The sequence below is a fragment of the Lynx canadensis genome, chromosome D4 (assembly GCF_007474595.2).
Source record: "Lynx canadensis isolate LIC74 chromosome D4, mLynCan4.pri.v2, whole genome shotgun sequence".
In the NCBI taxonomy this organism is placed as follows: Eukaryota; Metazoa; Chordata; class Mammalia; order Carnivora; family Felidae; genus Lynx; species Lynx canadensis.
The window spans coordinates 51627065-51645880 of NC_044315.2; positions in this window are offsets into that span (position 1 = coordinate 51627065).

Here is an 18816-nt window from a genome sequence, read left to right on the forward strand (position 1 = left end):
ATATTTCTGAGTCTTTCAAAGTTAATTCATATTTTCTTATTCTATCTCCCTGTCTACTCTGGGGAGTTAAAAAAAAAAAACTGAAATAAACTGTAAGGAGCAGTAGGCTTGAAACCGACTCTAGTGAGAGCTAGTCCATTTTTGTCTTGCACTGTCTGCTGCAAATTCCCAAGGGTGGCTCCTAGGTCTTGTAACGATCCCTTCTTCCCACTGTCACTCTTCCCAATCACGAGATGCTGCCTGGTCTGTTTGGAGGCCTAAGACATGAATGAATACCTCAGGGGCCTGTATCAGTATTTATTGTCGAGGTGGTGAAGGGTGGGAGGAAGAAGCAGCATAGTAAAAACCATCTGTGCTAAGAATTATAGAAGCCAGAAAAGGACTAGCAGGGAACCCAGCATCTATCACCACATGGAAGCCCAATTAAAACACACGCATTCGAGAAACAGGATCTTGGCAGAACATGCCTCAGTGAGAAAATGCCGCGATTCAAATTATACTGAACTTATTCACTATTAAGAAGAACAGAATAAATGGAACTAAAAAGGCAAAAATAAAGACCTAATGAAACATTAAAAGTTTTTTTTTTAACTTTCCCAATTTCAAGTAAATAAAATTCACATTTCCAACTGGACTAAAAAGAAACATGAATGAAACAAAGATTGGCAGAAGTTACATTATATAACATTAAGAATAACTATTCTCCTTTACAAATAACAAAATAGCATATAATTTGAAGGCTTATGGCCCAGGCATTAATATCTAGTAATATGAAAATATATATTCTTTAATACACTGAAAAGCACAGAAAGTTACTAAAATACAAGTCTCTAAAAATAAAAATAAGTATGCCTGTTAGTTATGCATCATGTGCAATTCAGGGATCCACACAAAAAGCTCCTTTGTTCACCAACTGATGAGCTTTGCATCATGGACTTGACCCTTATAGATGCCTCATCATTGTGACTATTTTTACCTGCCCTTTTTAGTGCTTCTCTTTCTTTATCTACCTAAAAGACATTGCAAGGCTGTGTACAGACTTCTTTGATACCAAATTAGAATTTCTGTTTACTTATAACAGTATCTCAATGTTAAAAACTTCTTGAGACATCTGTAAGCGTGATTTGCTGGCTTTTGAACTTTAGAAATAGGAATACGGTATGTTTAGTTCCTACACATCGGGGGAAAAAGTCTTTTATATCTAAGGTCATGTTCCAAGTTTTCCTTCACTAAATTTTCAGAATTTTACTTCAAACAATGCAATATCACAATGAGAGATTATGAATCACTCATATGTAAAGGTTTTTTTTATAATATCGGGAAGTATTAGTAAATAGTATAAATATAAACATAAATAGTCTTGCCTAGAATAATACTCCATTTATCCAGATGTGGTATATAAGTGACCAAAACTCTGTTTCATAGTACTAATTACAAACAATATATGCATATTTATAATATATATAACATATATTTATCTAGTTCTTTACAGAAATATACTCAACATGATATTCAACATGGTTGGTGATTTAGGGTTGTTAAATAAATGTCAATTACTTTACTAGAGATTAATATGCCAGTGTTTCTTGAAATGTGAAAGACTATTTGCCTCAGTTATTTAACGGTTAATATATGAATGTACTTTTCAAGTTCCAGAGGCTATATTTTATTATTTTAATCTCATTGACCTCTTTATGAGTGATATAATTTCTTCTTTTTTTTCTAATTATAAAGTACATTCTAGATAATTGAAGATGTTTAATAAGTGGACTCTGAATAAGAAATGTCACACATCTAGCTATTAGATGCCTATATGCCTATATTTACTTCATGTAAGTAAATGATGACATATTTTTCAAGAAGTTTCACTAAAGAAAAAAAGAAGGGCTTAATCAGCACATGAAAAGTTTGTACAAATACTTGTTCAGGAGTTAATAGGAAACTCTTTGGGATGCTTAGCACAGTCTCTTTCTACCTCCTACTAATCATATTAAGTAAAATTGTACTAACCTTTTACATCCCAGCTAAAATAATGCTCCCTTGGGGATAGCTTCCATGAATCCCTCTACTAAATACTGCATCAGTACTAGATTGCAATTTCCAATCATATATTTGTATGAGTAGATTAATATTTGTCTCCCTCATTAGAACAAAAGCTTCAAGCACTGTTTTACTCACTATTATGTATAGCACCCAGGACAGTGTCTAGACAAAAGGGGTATTAACGGACATGCAAGGAGGAAATGAATGAATAAATACAGTAATGGTGGTTCTGGAGAGAGGGCCTGGAGGAAATACAGTAGGGGAAGGTTTAAGCTCTGCAGACATACAGATCTGAGCTTTAATACCAGCCTCAGCATTTATTACTAGTATGTGTATTTAAATTACCCTTATCTGTGTGCATTTCCCCTACCACTTTGAGTGACAATGATAATGAAATAAAACAATTTATATGAAATAATCTAGTACTTATTCAGTGCTTAAGGAAGATTATTAGTTTAATAGCTAATAATCTATGCTTTAGGGCCAAACCTGAGTTTGTAGCACATCCCTGCACTTAAGAGCTGAGTAATCTAGAAGTTATTAATTATCCTTAAGATTCAGTTTCCTCATCTCCAAAATGGTGATAATAGTATCTGCCCAAATTTTTTGAAAATTTATATCTATATTTTAAATAAAGTGCTTAGCCCAGAGCCTGGCATGTGGTAAGTGCTCAGTACTTTCTTCTCAGAACTCACACACTATTCTCTTAACCACCTAAACCCTCACTGTAAAGTGAGCAGTGATTCCAAAGAGAACTCAAATGCATTAAGTATACAACCCAGGGAAATTAATATAAAAAAGGTGAAATGACCACGGGACCGCACATGACTTAAGTGTGGAGTCACGGTGGGAGTGAGAGCAGGGTTAGTAAGGGTTGCTTTTGGAGTCAAAATTTCTAGGATCAAATCCAGCCTCCTTCAGTAACTGATCATGTTATTTAGCTATTCTAAGCCTTCATTTCCTCTCCTGGAGATAAAAACAATACCAACATAGAGCTTTTATAAGGACTGCATGAGCCAATGAATCAAAAGCACTTAGTGCAGTGCCTTGTCCACTGTAAGAACTAGCTAAAACTAACTGAATATATACAGAAGGAATGAGGCCATTAAAGACCACCTGTACTTACAACAGCTCTGGGCTAGAGACCGTATTCTCTTTCTTGTTGAGAAACGAAGATGCCAGGGATAGGAAAAACTGCCTTTCATTGAACTATAGCAGCATGGCAGCCAGTAAGTCCAGCATTTATAATAAAAATATTTAAGAGATGCTCTACTTACTTCACATTCCACAGAAACAGCCAAGGAAATATCTAGGAGCTAATGAAGTATGACAGAAAGGACGAAGTCTTGTAAAATATAATAATTACAAAGCTAACTTTGCAAAGTATTAGTGATAAGTGTATATCCTTATAATAATTTTAAAGAGGAAATAAAGTTGTTATTTTAAGGAGTTTATCCTAAATTCAGCATTGCCACCTATTTGGATTATCACAATGAATTTGAAAATGCACGTGTAAATATAAACAACATGGGCTGAAGTTTCATCATATCTCATATATGGAAACTCTATTCACTAGTAACAGGGTTTTACAAAGCATTTTAGAGAGCCAACCCTAAGGTTCTTTGGATTTTGTCTTTTCTCCTTGAACTGACTATGAGCTCAGAATTTCAATGTGAAAGATCTTATATTGAATCTCAGATCCAACATCTTCACTAGACCAGTTACCTAATTCTCTGAGCTTCCTGTATCCCATCTGTAATATAATGCATATAATAAACACCTATTTCAAGTGATTACAATAAGAATTAAATGAGCCAGACACTGAAAGCATCTGGAGAAGGGCCTGACACATGGGAAGAGCTGAATTAACACTGGATGTTATTATGGGGCACCTAGGTGGCTCAGGCCTAAAAAAGCCACCTAGGTGTCTCAGTTGGTTAAGCATCTGACTCTTGATTTTGGCTCAGATCATGATTTCACAGTTCAATTCACAGTTGTGGGATCTGTGCTGATAGCATGGAGCCTGCTTTGGATTCTCTCTTGTGTGCTCTCTCTGCCCCTCCCCCACACATTCCCCCCCCTCTTTCAAAATAAATAAACTTTAAAAAATAATAGATATTATTAACTCCTAAGTTTTATCCTTGGTTAAGTACAATGAAGGATCCTAAAAGCAAGTGAAAATCTAAGTATTTTAAATAAGCAGCAGAATTGTTTATTGCATACATTTTGCTCAAATGCCGGTTAAGAAACATTACAGAATTTAAAGAAACATTGTATTACAACTCCAATTCCCAATATTACTATCTCAATAATTATTTTTAGGTTTAAATTTATTTGTTTGTTTATTGCTTATTAAAGCCAATTATAGCATTTCTGTATACATATACATATTTGCATGCAAATATAATAACTGGAAGTTATAAATATAACTGCCGCATACTGATGTTCTATTGATAGCTTGTGTGGCAGAGATTGCTAATTGCCAAACCATCTGCCCTTCTGTATTTTCACAGAACTAGACCTCTATTTCCTTCGCAGTTAGTTGTGATCATCTGACTATTCTAGGCAATGGGATGTGAGCAAAAGTGATATGTATTTCTTGGAAAGTTGGATCCCAAAATCTTCCATGCTCTTTCCTCCTGACTGATCAGTCAGTATTTTATTTTATTTTATTTTCTTTGGTTCTCGTATATTAGATGCGGTACTTTATATTAGAGACATGGGTTTGGAATATGGCAATAATGTTAGTTAAGAGGTGTTTTGTTTTTTGTTTGTTTTGTTTCCTGTTTTTTTTGTTTTTGTTTTTGTTTTGTTTTGGAGCGGGGGTCAAGAATGGCAAAGGAAGGCACTCCTAAGAAGACAATGAGAACTGTAGCCAAGACAGTAAAGAGAGCTTGACCACATTCAATCTGGCAGTGAGTCACTGATTCATAAAACTCTTGCACAATTTTATTGTCTTACTATGCCGTGACAACTAAACTAAAATAGCCGGATCTGCAACAATAAAAAAAACATATCCAATGATAGGCATTCACATCTCCCATGGCTCACTGTCCTCCATATACTTTATACATTTCGTGCCAACTGTAGCATCAATCCCAATAGGATCCTAATCGTTATCAATGCTTAGGTAACTTGCCAAGCACTTCTCAAGTTCATGTTGGAACCAGGGAGTTGGCACTAGATCTGCCAGTTGCTCTGTAATATGCAATGTTTCCATATTCCCTTGCAGATAGCCTGAGGGTCACAATGTTGTTATGAGCCTCAGAGGGATACCGGATACGAAGATGGCAGAGCCTTTTCAGCCTGATTCCATACAATGCGAATAGAGCAAAATCCCTTCTACCATCAATCAGGAACAGCTATGTCTTTATTTTTAGCAAGATATAGTCTTCCACTGTGTCAAGCCATGGGTTTCAGGTTCTTTTTTATTATAACTGCTAGTATTATCTAACTAATACAGTTAGTTTTTCATAATGTTTATGGTTTCAACAAGTTAGAATCACCATAATAAAAATACACTATTAATTCTAAAACAAAATGCTTTATTAAAGTTGCCTAAATGTCCCAAGGTTTTTATGTATGCATTCCACTTTATCGTAGAAACTCAAATTCTGACCTTATAGTTCTACAATATTATTCACCCAGAAGATGTTTTTAGATGAATAATACATGCAAATAAAAGTGTGAATTTAAGAAAATTTAAGATTTTGTCATTGTTCAGCTTAACTAAACTATGAGTCCATCCATATCCTTAGTATACTTATACCTTAAATTGCTTAGAATGTGAGGCTCAGTCAGTAATTCTAGAATCTTCTATCCTGACTAAACAAAGAATTTAAGAGGATCACCAGACTCCAACCTAAGACTGTAAGAACATTTGGACTGGTGATGTATTTTTCCAATTACTGCTTTCAATGTTCGCTGTCTATGAACACATTGAAGCCATTTAGGATATATTATTCTAGTAAATGAGCAGACTGTTCACACACATTAAATTCCTGTTCCTGTGTAGATTGTAAAATGCAATACCTTTATCTATTTCATGCTGGAATTAAAAATCCATATCACAAATTCTTAGAAAATAAACCATTATCCATTCCTGAAAAATGTAAATGAGAATGAGCACATATATTATTAGAAAAGTACTGAATTATAGCCACTGTTTTTCTGGGTAATGTAGGTAAGATTAATATATTCTGCAACATACACCTATAATGTATGTTCTTAATACTTAAGCTAATGGAACCAGAGAAGGCAAAGGCCTTAGGACCCAGTGGAAGAATGAAGAAAGTATTTGTCTGTGAGCTGAGACTCAGGAAAAAGTTGGTGGTGGAACTGTCAGAATAGATAAATAGGTTTTAAGTAAAACTAGAAGGCCATTTTCCCAGTTTTCTCATTTTATATGTTTGCGCAACAAGATGTTCTGCTATTTATTTTAATTTAAAATATCCTCTAGGATTATTAATACTTACTTATACAGACATGCCACTTCTCTGCAAAGGATACTTTCAGAGGATGTTTGGCAGCAACTGAAGAATAAATTAGATGACAGAAGGAAAAAAAAAACGAAACTACAGGCAGCTGTGGCTTTAATTTACACGAAAGATGTCTGCCTGTATCAGGCTTGTGTCTGTGGGAAAGGAAATTAAGCAAATCCAGAAGATGTTTCCAATAAATAATCACATTCTGGGGCCAAGCTGAATTTGAGACATTCTATAGGTAGTCGGGGAGTCTAACAACAAAAGTAAGAGCGATGATAAAATGTGTGACCATGTCTTCATGCTGCCACTGTGTAAGATGAATTATATGCATTACTCTAGCCCACACTATGAGTCTGGGGGTTAGGAATAACTCCTCCATCTCAAGTGGATACACCATCCCCTATTGTTAGACACTTGATTTGCTTCCAAAGTTTTTCTGGTATTAAAAAAATATGACAACAACAACAAAATCCTCTCAGCAATATTTATGGCCTTTTCCATGTTAGATTCTGGTTAGAATCAATTCTCAAATTCTTCTTCTTTTTGTAAAGAGAAAAACAATACATAAATATTGAGGTGGAGAATTTGAAGGAAATGGAGATGGCAGCATATGATAAATCATAATGGCGCTCAGGAACTTAGATTGGAAAGAGTCCCAAATTTTCAGACTGAGTAAGTTTTATGACAAGGGCACATTGAAAGTAATGTTATAAGAAGCCTATCCTACCTAACACACTGACATAGTTCAGACCCAGATTTGGGTTTGGTAGAATGGGCCCTGAGAAGTGAATTGAAAAGAAGCCAATATGGGATCACATATCTATCACAAATACAGTTTCATTAAAACAAAGTTAAAATAGAAGCAAAAGGAAAAAGCAGAGGTTTTATAGTATATCTTGTATACTTTGATTTGCAGGCAAGAACCTGTTCTTTGAGGCCAGAACCTGTTCTATTCACCACTGTCCAGAGCACTTAGAATAAAGTCATTACCCTGTACACCGTTACATACATATATGATTGCAGTAATCATCTTTAGGATGATCACAGTATAGTTCTCAAACCTCTAAATGTCTGCCATCAAATTATGTCAAAGGAATGAGACAGACTCATGTTACCTAACTTCGAGTGTAATTGTAGGCGAGCGATTGTAAATTAACTGTATCCATTTACTTAATCACAGAGGACATCTGGAAATTCCTCATGGATTTTAAAAACATAAAGTTTACATAAATGAGATACTTTAATGTAAGTACATCCTGTAGTATAAAATCTGGTATAAAATTAGACACAATAATATTGAAAATTAGATGTTGTGAAAAATGATCAAAGAGTTACCATGAGTCAGCAAAGATTTTTTCCCCTGATTTGTTAAAATGTAACCCCCAAGCAGGTTGAAGACTCTGTTAAATTCACAAAGGTATCTGAGGAATTAAATTCTAGACAGAGTCTCTCAGAAGACTGTAGACTAATGGCTTCTCTAACCCTGTTGTCCAGTATCAGCGGGGCCATTTATTTTGGAGGAGTGTGCCCATCAGCTGCTTAAAGAGGCCCATGGCACTTAACTGAGCTCAAAGTAGGGTAGAATTACAGGATTTATTTCCTATGAACACAACTTGATTAAAGTGGCTCTCATCTGAAATGTGCAAAAAGATAGCAGGGCTTTTAAGCAAGCATTATTAAAGTCCAGGTACAGGATTAAGATCAATGGCTTAAATTAGGTAGGGCTGAGGTAGGTGTAGAAATGAAGAGAAAATTACAATAACACTTATGAGATTCTGGAAAGCAATTTACAATGAAACAATGAAGACAAAAGCCTTAGGGAGGTTCACCTCTGTCTTTCTCTCACACACACTCACACACAAATGTACACAGAGTCATAATTTCTTTTCTCTGAGCAATTTCAATGACTTTGTAGATGTGTGCAGAAATTGATTGTAGAGAGCTTTTCCTCCCACTGAAAATTGTGAAGTAGATGAAGACCTTGTGCATCTATCCTTCCTGCCTCTTTCACCTTCCCCAGGTACACAGCACTCAGTGTTTTTATACTACTCTGGTTCCTTAGAATCCCAAACGACATTTTGTTTTTCAGGTGGTGGATCATTTACTCACAACTTCTGTCATGCAAACCCACTGCCCAGTAATCCTCAGATTCTGCTAGATGACAGTCAATACATACTAAGAACTAATTCAAAATGAGAGGTAATGATCAAGTAAGTTCAAGGAACATTTACAGAGTATCCCATTTTCACAAGAAAATACACCAGGACTGCAGCGAATAAAAGATCGAGTGCTATCCTCAAGAAACATATGATCTTCATAAATAAAGAGAATATAAAGGAGATTATGACCAATATTATAACAGGGATCTAAAGGACAGAAAAAAAATGTGAAAAAAAGCTAGACAAATTTCAACAAAGAATATATGGGAACACTGTTCATAGGGAAGAAGAACATTCTTCATAGAGAAGGTGAAAGTTAAGAAGATGCTTATATTATTTACACATAAAGAAAGAAATAATATGGGACTTTAAAGTTATTGGTAAATTCTAATCAAGGTTATAAATAGCCTGGACAATATGCTCAGTGTTTCCTCAATTAGTTGTAAACTGAGAGCTCAGGTACTAGATGGCCCCATTCAAGGTTGGATATGTCACAACACTCAATGGGAATAATAGGTTGACCCACACAGCCCTCTAATCATATTATGTATATATGTCAAATATATGCTATATGTATTTCTTGCATTTATCTTTCTCTCCAACTCAATGCTGTCAACATACCACACAACCTCACCTTGTACCCATGGACCATTCCCATCTTGCATACTCCCCTTTATTACATCCTGACTTAGCCATCTCTCTGAAATCCCCCCCATTATAAATCTTGTAACGCTCCACTAATTTCTACTAAATATCCTTATGTTTCTCAGAAGGTCCATTTGTTCCTAGGCTAAAGGCCTCCTAACTTTATTTTTTTTTAAATTCATTTATTTATTTTGAGAGAGAGAGCAAGCATGTGTGGGAGTGGGGGAGGTGCAGAGAGAGAAGGAGAGAGGGAATCCCAAGCAGGCTCTGAGCTATGAGCACAGATCCTGACACAGGGCTCAATCTCATGAACCATGAGATTGTGACCTGAGCAGAAATTGAGTCAGATTCTCAACTGACTGACCTGTCTGAGTCACCAGGTGCCCCTGTTTCTTTTTCTATTGAGGTTACTCAGCTGTCCCAGTCACTGTTGTGACATACTTAACTCATCCTCTGTCTGTTGCTCTAGCATTGCTGACAATGCACAATACTACCTTTCATGAACTGTCTGATGCCACTGGAAAAAAAACTTAATATTCTAATTGGCATCATTATAAATTTATGATCCGACCCTCTGCTGGGTCTCTAACATTGTTTGTACCCATTCAGTTCTACCGCTGGCTTTCCCCAAACAGCCCTTCCAAGTATATTCAGTCTCTGCCCTCTTCCACTCTCAGCAAACAGTCTATTGCCTGCTTCATAGAAAACAGTAGGGAACATCAGGTGGGAGCTCCTAAACTTTAAATCCTCTCACTTTTAAATCTCCGATTAATGACCTCCCTGCTGTCATGGAGGAGTAGGAGTGTTTCAGCATTTCAAGGTTAATTTCACTCTTCATTTGAGACCACACACCTCCAGCCTCACCCATTTGTATCTTTTGTCTCTTCTTTCTTAGCTTCCTTTCTTCCACAACCAACATGTGCAACAGTCTCTAATCCTTCCCTAAAGTAACTTCCTTCCCTGAAAGAAGGAAATGTCTTCTCTCTCCTGTGCTGCCTGCTTTGAACATTTGTTATCAGACGCCGATTCCTCCCCATTCACTCCTCCCCTTCATTCATGTACTGTGCTGGTAACTTACTGCTTTTACTCTTACCAGACTCATCCATGTCCACAATCTGTTGAGCATTTTCAACCTTCTCCTAGTTGACTTCTACATGGTATCTGGATAGTCCCTCTTTGTTCACACACCCAACCACTCGACTTCTACCCTACTCCTTCTCATTTCACCCTGTCTTAGGGACACTCTTTTTCTCTTTCTTTTTCCCTTATTGATCCTTCTTGTTCTCATTTAACACTTCCTGGGACATCCTTTGCTTTAAAAAACTACATACAATGCACATTTCTGTATCTCATAGGGATCACTGCTCCCCAATTTGGGTCCATGGTTTTTACTGTTAATTAAACTTTAGGAACCGGCCATATGAATCTCAACATGCCCAAACCTAAACTGTCATTTACTCTTACTTATCTCTTTCTCTAGCCCCACAAAATAACTGCATCAATTGCATAAACTCAGAGTGACTTTCAGATCTTCCTACTTTCTCATCCTTCCACACCTTACCAGGAACAAGTCTTAGTAAGTCTGTATCATAAACAGGACATGAATCTCTTATCTGAATTACTGCAGGATCTGAGTTATTTTTTGTCTCACTCCAAACCATCTTCTACATTGTCTTTGAATTTATTTTCTTCAAAAATATAAAATAGATCATGCCACTTTCCTATTAAAGCACAACTAACACCCAACCAGTTGCCACACAATTAAGTACAAAGTTAATTTGAGTAGCTTCATCTAGCTAGGCACGCCATCTTTTCCCATAGTCCTCCTTATGCTTTGTCATAGGTTCACTCTCTGCTTCAGCCATGACATCTAATGTTGTGCTACCTACAGACATTCAAAGCCGTTTCTAGAATTCATGTCTTTGCAGAAGTTGCTTATTTTGCTCTTCCTCTCTATCTTTGAGTCTCATGTCTCAGGTCTTTCCTGTAAAGCCTTCACAAATCCCTTTGCACCATACAGTATTTGAATGATCAGCTCACTGTACCACCAGTCCATGAGTTTTTTAAGTGAAGTTCATGTTTAAATATCTCTATCATGAGTCTTTGCCCCTATTCTCCCACTCAGAACTCTTTGGAATGCCAGCCTGTGAAAACTTCTGACCACTTGAGTGCTAAATATATGCAGCCAAATAATTATAATTCAAGAAAAAATGTAGAAGTAACATTAATTGACCTGATTGAGATCTGAATGTATTCTAGAGAAATCTAACTCTTCAAGGATAAATTTGTTTTTCTTTTTTTTTTTAATCATTCTTAATATAATGGCATCAATGTTATAAGAAAGGAATCTCTGTGGTCACTTCAATGTCATGGTGTGCCTTATCTCGTATGCTTTTTCATATGAAATGCATTAATAAGCATAGGTTTTTACAACACAGTCTGTCTTGATTTCATGTGGAATGCATTTTAGAGCCATCCAGAAGGACCCACTGAGATGTCATCCCTCAGATTAAGGGCTTTTCCTTTGCTATGTACTCACATCTGAATCCTGAGAAGGTAAACTATTGCCTGTGAAGACAGATATATTTTTTTCATCAATGTCTAAACTTGAGAGCTTACTAAAAAAGCCAGAGTTTGTTCATTATCTGTGGATTTTTTTTAATATTACACAATTAACACATTTGAAAAAGCTTCATACTATAGATAGGTGATCATGCTATAGATAAATGATAGAGACATATATACAGATATATTCGAAAATCTTCATGAGGGGAAACAAGAAAATCCAAATAGCCCACACATGTTACATTTCATAATCTGTGTTGAAAAGATGAGTCTCTGTACCATGGGGGGGGGTACCAATAAATATGAGATATATTTCCTGCCTTCATGGAGTTTATGACTTACTTAGAGAAACAAGCCATAAATATGTGAAAAGTGAAATAACAAAACTTAAAAATACACCAAAAGAACTACTAAAGAAATATTGCAAGTCTGTTCATTAATGATCAAATAAATGCATGCAAATAATAACTCACAGGAATTCATGGGAGAAAAAATATCCTTTCCTTTGGGATACTGAGACAAAATTTTTTAGACTATGTGTTTTGAAATATAAAGGTATTTTTTGTTTGACCTCAACGAAGATGCTGAGGTGTATCTAAGACCGAATCTCTATGATTACAAAGAGCTTAATTTACACTGTTTTCTTACAAATTTCAAACTTGTATAGCTCTTTGAAGAATTTTGAAGTAAAGCAGTTAAAAAGTTCAATCAGTGATTTTTTTTCTCCTGTGTGACTAAAGACAGTCTTGAAAATAGTAAGCTTTCCTGCCAGTGTCAATACTAAAAGAAAAAAAGGGACATATCAGACATATCAAAGTTAAAACACAGAATTACAAAGGAGGCTGAAATGGAGAATGCTAAGAACCAGACAATCTCCATTTTTCTGCCCTTTGAAGGGCACTAGGTATGGACCCTCAGGAGAGCCGTGCATGTGCATGTGAAGTAGCCTTTGCTGCTGGCTGCTATCTGCTTCCCCAGCCAAGAACAATCCTATCAGAGTGGAGCCCAACAGGCTCTGCTGCTTGTCAACCTTGAGATAAGCACTGCAAGCTATTCTGTCTGGAGGTAAGAACAATGCTGATACGGCTTTGGGCTAAAACTAGTACGGCCAGGGAGCTCTGATGTCATCCACCGGCTGCTATCACATGGTTAAGCCTGTAGTTTCTTAACCATAGGTAGGCATAGAATCAGCTAAGGAGCATGTAAAAAATACTGATGTCTTTGCCCCACTTCAAACAAATCACAATCTGTGATGGTGTGTTTGGACAGCACTCCTGAAAGTCCTCCACATGATTTAAGTGTGCACCCACAGTTTTTAAACACTTTATCAGAACAGTGTTTCTCAGTCTTTAAAGTACACCTGAATGACCTTGAGATATTGTTGTGATGCAGACTCTGACTCAGTAAGTGTGCCGCAGGAATTGAGATTCTGCATTTCTTTTTTTTTTTTTTTTTTTTTTTATGAAATTTATTGACAAATTGGTTTCCATACAACACCCAGTGCTCATCCCAAAAGGTGCCCTCCTCAATACCCATCACCCACCCTCCCCTCCCTCCCACCCCCCATCAACCCTCAGTTTGTTCTCAGTTTTTAACAGTCTCTTATGCTTTGGCTCTCTCCCACTCTAACCTCTTTTTTTTTTTTTTTTTTCCTTCCCCTCCCCCATGGGTTCCTGTTAAGTTTCTCAGGATCCACATAAGAGTGAAAACATATGGGATCTGTCTTTCCCTGTATGGCTTATTTCACTTAGCATTACACTCTCCAGTTCCATCCACGTTGCTACAAAGGGCCATATTTCATTTTTTCTCATTGCCACATAGTATTCCATTGTGTATATAAACCACTATTTCTTTATCCATTCATCAGTTGATGGACATTTAGGCTCTTTCCATAATTTGGCTATTGTTGAGAGTGCCGCTATGAACATTGGGGTACAAGTGCCCCTATGCATCAGTACTCCTGTATCCCTTGGATAAATTCCTAGCAGTGCTATTGCTGGGTCATAGGGTAGGTCTATTTTTAATTTTCTGAGGAACCTCCACACTGCTTTCCAGAGCGGCTGCACCAATTTGCATTCCCACCAACAGTGCAAGAGGGTTCCCGTTTCTCCACATCCTCTCCAGCATCTATAGTCTCCTGATTTGTTCATTTTGGCCACTCTGACTGGCGTGAGGTGATACCTGAGTGTGGTTTTGATTTGTATTTCCCTGATAAGGAGCGACGCTGAACATCTTTTCATGTGCCTGTTGGCCATCTGGATGTCTTCTTTAGAGAAGTGTCTATTCATGTTTTCTGCCCATTTCTTCACTGGGTTATTTGTTTTTCGGGTGTGGAGTTTGGTGAGCTCTTTATAGATTTTAGATACTAGCCCTTTGTCCGATATGTCATTTGCAAATATCTTTTCCCATTCCGTTGGTTGCCTTTTAGTTTTGTTGGTTGTTTCCTTTGCTGTGCAGAAGCTTTTTATCTTCATAAGGTCCCAGTAATTCACTTTTGCTTTTAATTCCCTTGCCTTTGGGGATGTGTCGAGGAAGAGATTGCTACGGCTGAGGTCAGAGAGGTCTTTTCCTGCTTTCTCCTCTAAGGTTTTGATGGTTTCCTGTCTCCAATTTAGGTCCTTTATCCATTTTGAGTTTATTTTTGTAAATGGTGTGAGAAAGTGGTCTAGTTTCAACCTTCTGCATGTTGCTGTCCAGTTCTCCCAGCACCATTTGTTAAAGAGGCTGTCTTTTTCCATTGGATGTTCTTTCCTGCTTTGTCAAAGATGAGTTGGCCATACGTTTGTGGGTCTAGTTCTGGGGTTTCTATTCTATTCCATTGGTCTGTGTGTCTGTTTTTGTGCCAATACCATGCTGTCTTGATGATGACAGCTTTGTAGTAGAGGCTAAAGTCTGGGATTGTGATGCCTCCTGCTTTGGTCTTCTTCTTCAAAATTCCTTTGGCTATTCGGGGCCTTTTGTGGTTCCATATGAATTTTAGGATTGCTTGTTCTAATTTCGAGAAGAATGCTGGTGCAATTTTGATTGGGATTGCATTGAATGTGTAGATAGCTTTGGGTAGTATTGACATTTTGACAATATTTATTTTTCCAATCCATGAGCAGGGAATGTCTTTCCATTTCTTTAAGTCTTCTTCAATTACCTTCATAAGCTTTCTATAGTTTTCAGCATACAGATCCTTTACATCTTTGGTTAGATTTATTCCTAGGTATTTTATGCTTCTTGGTGCAATTGTGAATGGGATCAGTTTCTTTATTTGTCTTTCTGTTGCTTCATTGTTAGTGTATAAGAATGCAACTGATTTCTGGACATTGATTTTGTATCCTGCAACTTTGCTGAATTCATGTATCAGTTCTAGCAGACTTTTGGTGGAGTCTATCGGATTTTCCATGTATAATATCATGTCATCTGCAAAAAGCGAAAGCTTGACTTCATCTTTGCCAATTTTGATGCCTTTGATTTCCTTTTGTTGTCTGATTGCTGATGCTAGAACTTCCAGCACTATGTTAAACAACAGTGGTGAGAGTGGGCATCCCTGTCGTGTTCCTGATCTCAGGGAAAAAGCTCTCAGTTTTTCCCCGTTGAGGATGATGTTAGCTGTGGGCTTTTCATAAATGGCTTTTATGATCTTTAAGTATGTTCCTTCTATCCCGACTTTCTCAAGGGTTTTTATTAAGAAAGGGTGCTGGATTTTGTCAAAGGCCTTTTCTGCATCGATTGACAGGATCATATGGTTCTTCTCTTTTTTTTTTGTTAATGTGATGTATCACGTTGATTGATTTGCGAATGTTGAACCAGCCCTGCATCCCAGGAATGAATCCCACTTGATCATGGTGAATAATTCTTTTTATATGCTGTTGAATTCGATTTGCTAGTATCTTATTGACAATTTTTGCATCCATATTCATCAGGGATATTGGCCTGTAGTTCTCCTTTTTTACTGGGTCTCTGTCTGGTTTAGGAATCAAAGTAATACTGGCTTCATAGAATGAGTCTGGAAGTTTTCCTTCCCTTTCTATTTCTTGGAATAGCTTGAGAAGGATAGGTATTATCTCTGCTTTAAATGTCTGGTAGAACTCCCCTGGGAAGCCATCTGGTCCTGGACTCTTATTTGTTGGGAGATTTTTGATAACCGATTCAATTTCTTCGCTGGTTATGGGTCTGTTCAAGCTTTCTATTTCCTCCTGATTGAGTTTTGGAAGAGTGTGGGTGTTCAGGAATTTGTCCATTTCTTCCAGGTTGTCCAATTTGTTGGCATATAAATTTTCATAGTATTCCCTGATAATTGTTTGTATCTCTGAGGGATTGGTTGTAATAATTCCATTTTCATTCATGATTTTATCTATTTGGGTCATCTCCCTTATCTTTTTGAGAAGCCTGGCTAGAGGTTTGTCAATTTTGTTTATTTTTTCAAAAAACCAACTCTTGGTTTCGTTGATCTGCTCTACAGTTTTTTTAGATTCTATATTGTTTATTTCTGCTCTGATCTTTATTATTTCTCTTCTTCTGCTGGGTTTAGGCTGCCTTTGCTGTTCTGCTTCTATTTCCTTTAGGTGTGCTGTTAGATTTTGTATTTGGGATTTTTCTTGTTTCTTGAGATAGGCCTGGATTGCAATGTATTTTCCTCTCAGGACTGCCTTCGCTGCGTCCCAAAGCGTTTGGATTGTTGTATTTTCATTTTCGTTTGTTTCCATATATTTTTTGATTTCTTCTCTAATTGCCTGGTTGACCCACTCATTCGTTAGTAGGGTGTTCTTTAACCTCCACGCTTTTGGAGGTTTTCCAGACTTTTTCCTGTGGTTGATTTCAAGCTTCATCGCATTGTGGTCTGAAAGTATGCATGGTATGATTTCAATTCTTGTAAACTTATGAAGGGCTGTTTTGTGACCCAGTATATGATCTATCTTGGAGAATGTTCCATGTGCACTCGAGAAGAAAGTATATTCTGTTGCTTTGGGATGCAGAGTTCTAAATATATCTGTCAAGTCCATCTGATCCAATGTCTCATTCAGGGCCCTTGTTTCTTTATTGACCGTGTGTCTAGATGATCTATCCATTTCTGTAAGTGGGGTGTTAAAGTCCCCTGCAATTACCACATTCTTATCAATAAGGTTGCTTCTGTTTATGAGTAATTGTTTTATATACTTGGGGGCTCCGGTATTCGGCGCATAGACATTTATAATTGTTAGCTCTTCCTGATGGATAGACCCTGTAACTATTATATAATGTCCTTCTTCATCTCTTGTTACAGCCTTTAATTTAAAGTCTAGTTTGTCTGATATAAGTATGGCTACTCCAGCTTTCTTTTGGCTTCCAGTAGCATGATAAATAGTTCTCCATCCCCTCACTCTGAATCTAAAGGTGTCCTCAGGTCTAAAATGAGTCTCTTGTAGACAGCAAATAGATGGGTCTTGTTTTTTTATCCATTCTGATGCCCTATGTCTTTTGGTTGGCGCATTTAATCCGTTTACATTCAGTGTTATTATAGAAAGATACGGGTTTAGAGTCATTGTGATGTCTGTATGTTTTATGCTTGTAGTGATGTCTCTGGTACTTTGTCTCACAGGGTCCCCCTTAGGATCTCTTGTAGGGCTGGTTTAGTGGTGACAAATTCCTTCAGTTTTTGTTTGTTTGGGAAGACCTTTATCTCTCCTTCTATTCTAAATGACAGACTTGCTGGATAAAGGATTCTCGGCTGCATATTTTTGCTGTCTAGCACCCTGAAAATCTCGTGCCAATTCTTTCTGGCCTGCCAAGTTTCAAAAGAGAGATCGGTCACGAGTCTTATAGGTCTCCCTTTATATGTGAGGGCACGTTTACCCCTTGCTGCTTTCAGAATTTTCTCTTTATCCTTGTATTTTGCCAGTTTCACTATGATATGTCGTGCAGAAGATCGATTCAAGTTACGTCTGAAGGGAGTTCTCTGTGCCTCTTGGATTTCAATGCCTTTTTCCTTCCCCAGTTCAGGGAAGTTCTCAGCTATTATTTCTTCAAGTACCCCTTCAGCACCTTTCCCTCTCTCTTCCTCCTCTGGAATACCAATTATGCGTAGATTATTTCTTTTTAGTGTATCACTTAGTTCTCTAATTTTCCCCTCATACTCCTGGATTTTTTTATCTCTCTTTTTCTCAGCTTCCTCTTTTTCCATAACTTTATCTTCTAGTTCACCTATTCTCTCCTCTGCCTCTTCCATCCGAGCCGTGGTGGTTTGCATTTTGTTTTGCATTTCCTTTAAAGCGTTTTTTCAGCTCCTCGTGACTGTTCCTTAGTCCCTTGATCTCTGTAGCAAGAGATTCTCTGCTGTCCTGTATACTGTTTTCCAGCCCAGCGATTAATTTTATGACTATTATTCTAAATTCACTTTCTGTTATATTATTTAAATCCTTTTTGATCAGCTCATTAGCTGTTGTTATTTCCTGGAGATTCTTCTGAGGGGAATTCTTCTGCTTGGTCATTTTGGATAGTCCCTGGTGTGGTGAGGGCCTGCAGGGCACTTCCCCTGTGCTGTGGTGTATAACTGGAGTTGGTGGGCGGGGCCGCAGTCAGTCCTGATGTCTGCCCCCAGCCCACCGCTGGGGCCACAGTCAGACTGGTGTGTGCCTTCTCTTCCCCTCTCCTAGGGGTGGGATTCACTGTGGGGTGGCGTGGCCCGTCTGGGCTACTTGCACACTGCCAGGCTTGTGATGCTGGGGATCTGGCGTATTAGCTGGGGTGGGAAGGCAAGGTGCACGGCGGGAGGGGGGGCAGGCTTAGCTCGCTTCTCCTTAGGTGATCCACTTCAGGAGGGGCCCTGTGGCAGCCGGAGGGAGTCAGATCCGCTGCCGGAGGTTTGGCTCCGCAGAAGCACAGAGTTGGGTGTTTGCGCGGAGCGAGCAATTTCCCTGGCCGGAACCGGTTCCCTTTGGGATTTTGGCTGGGGG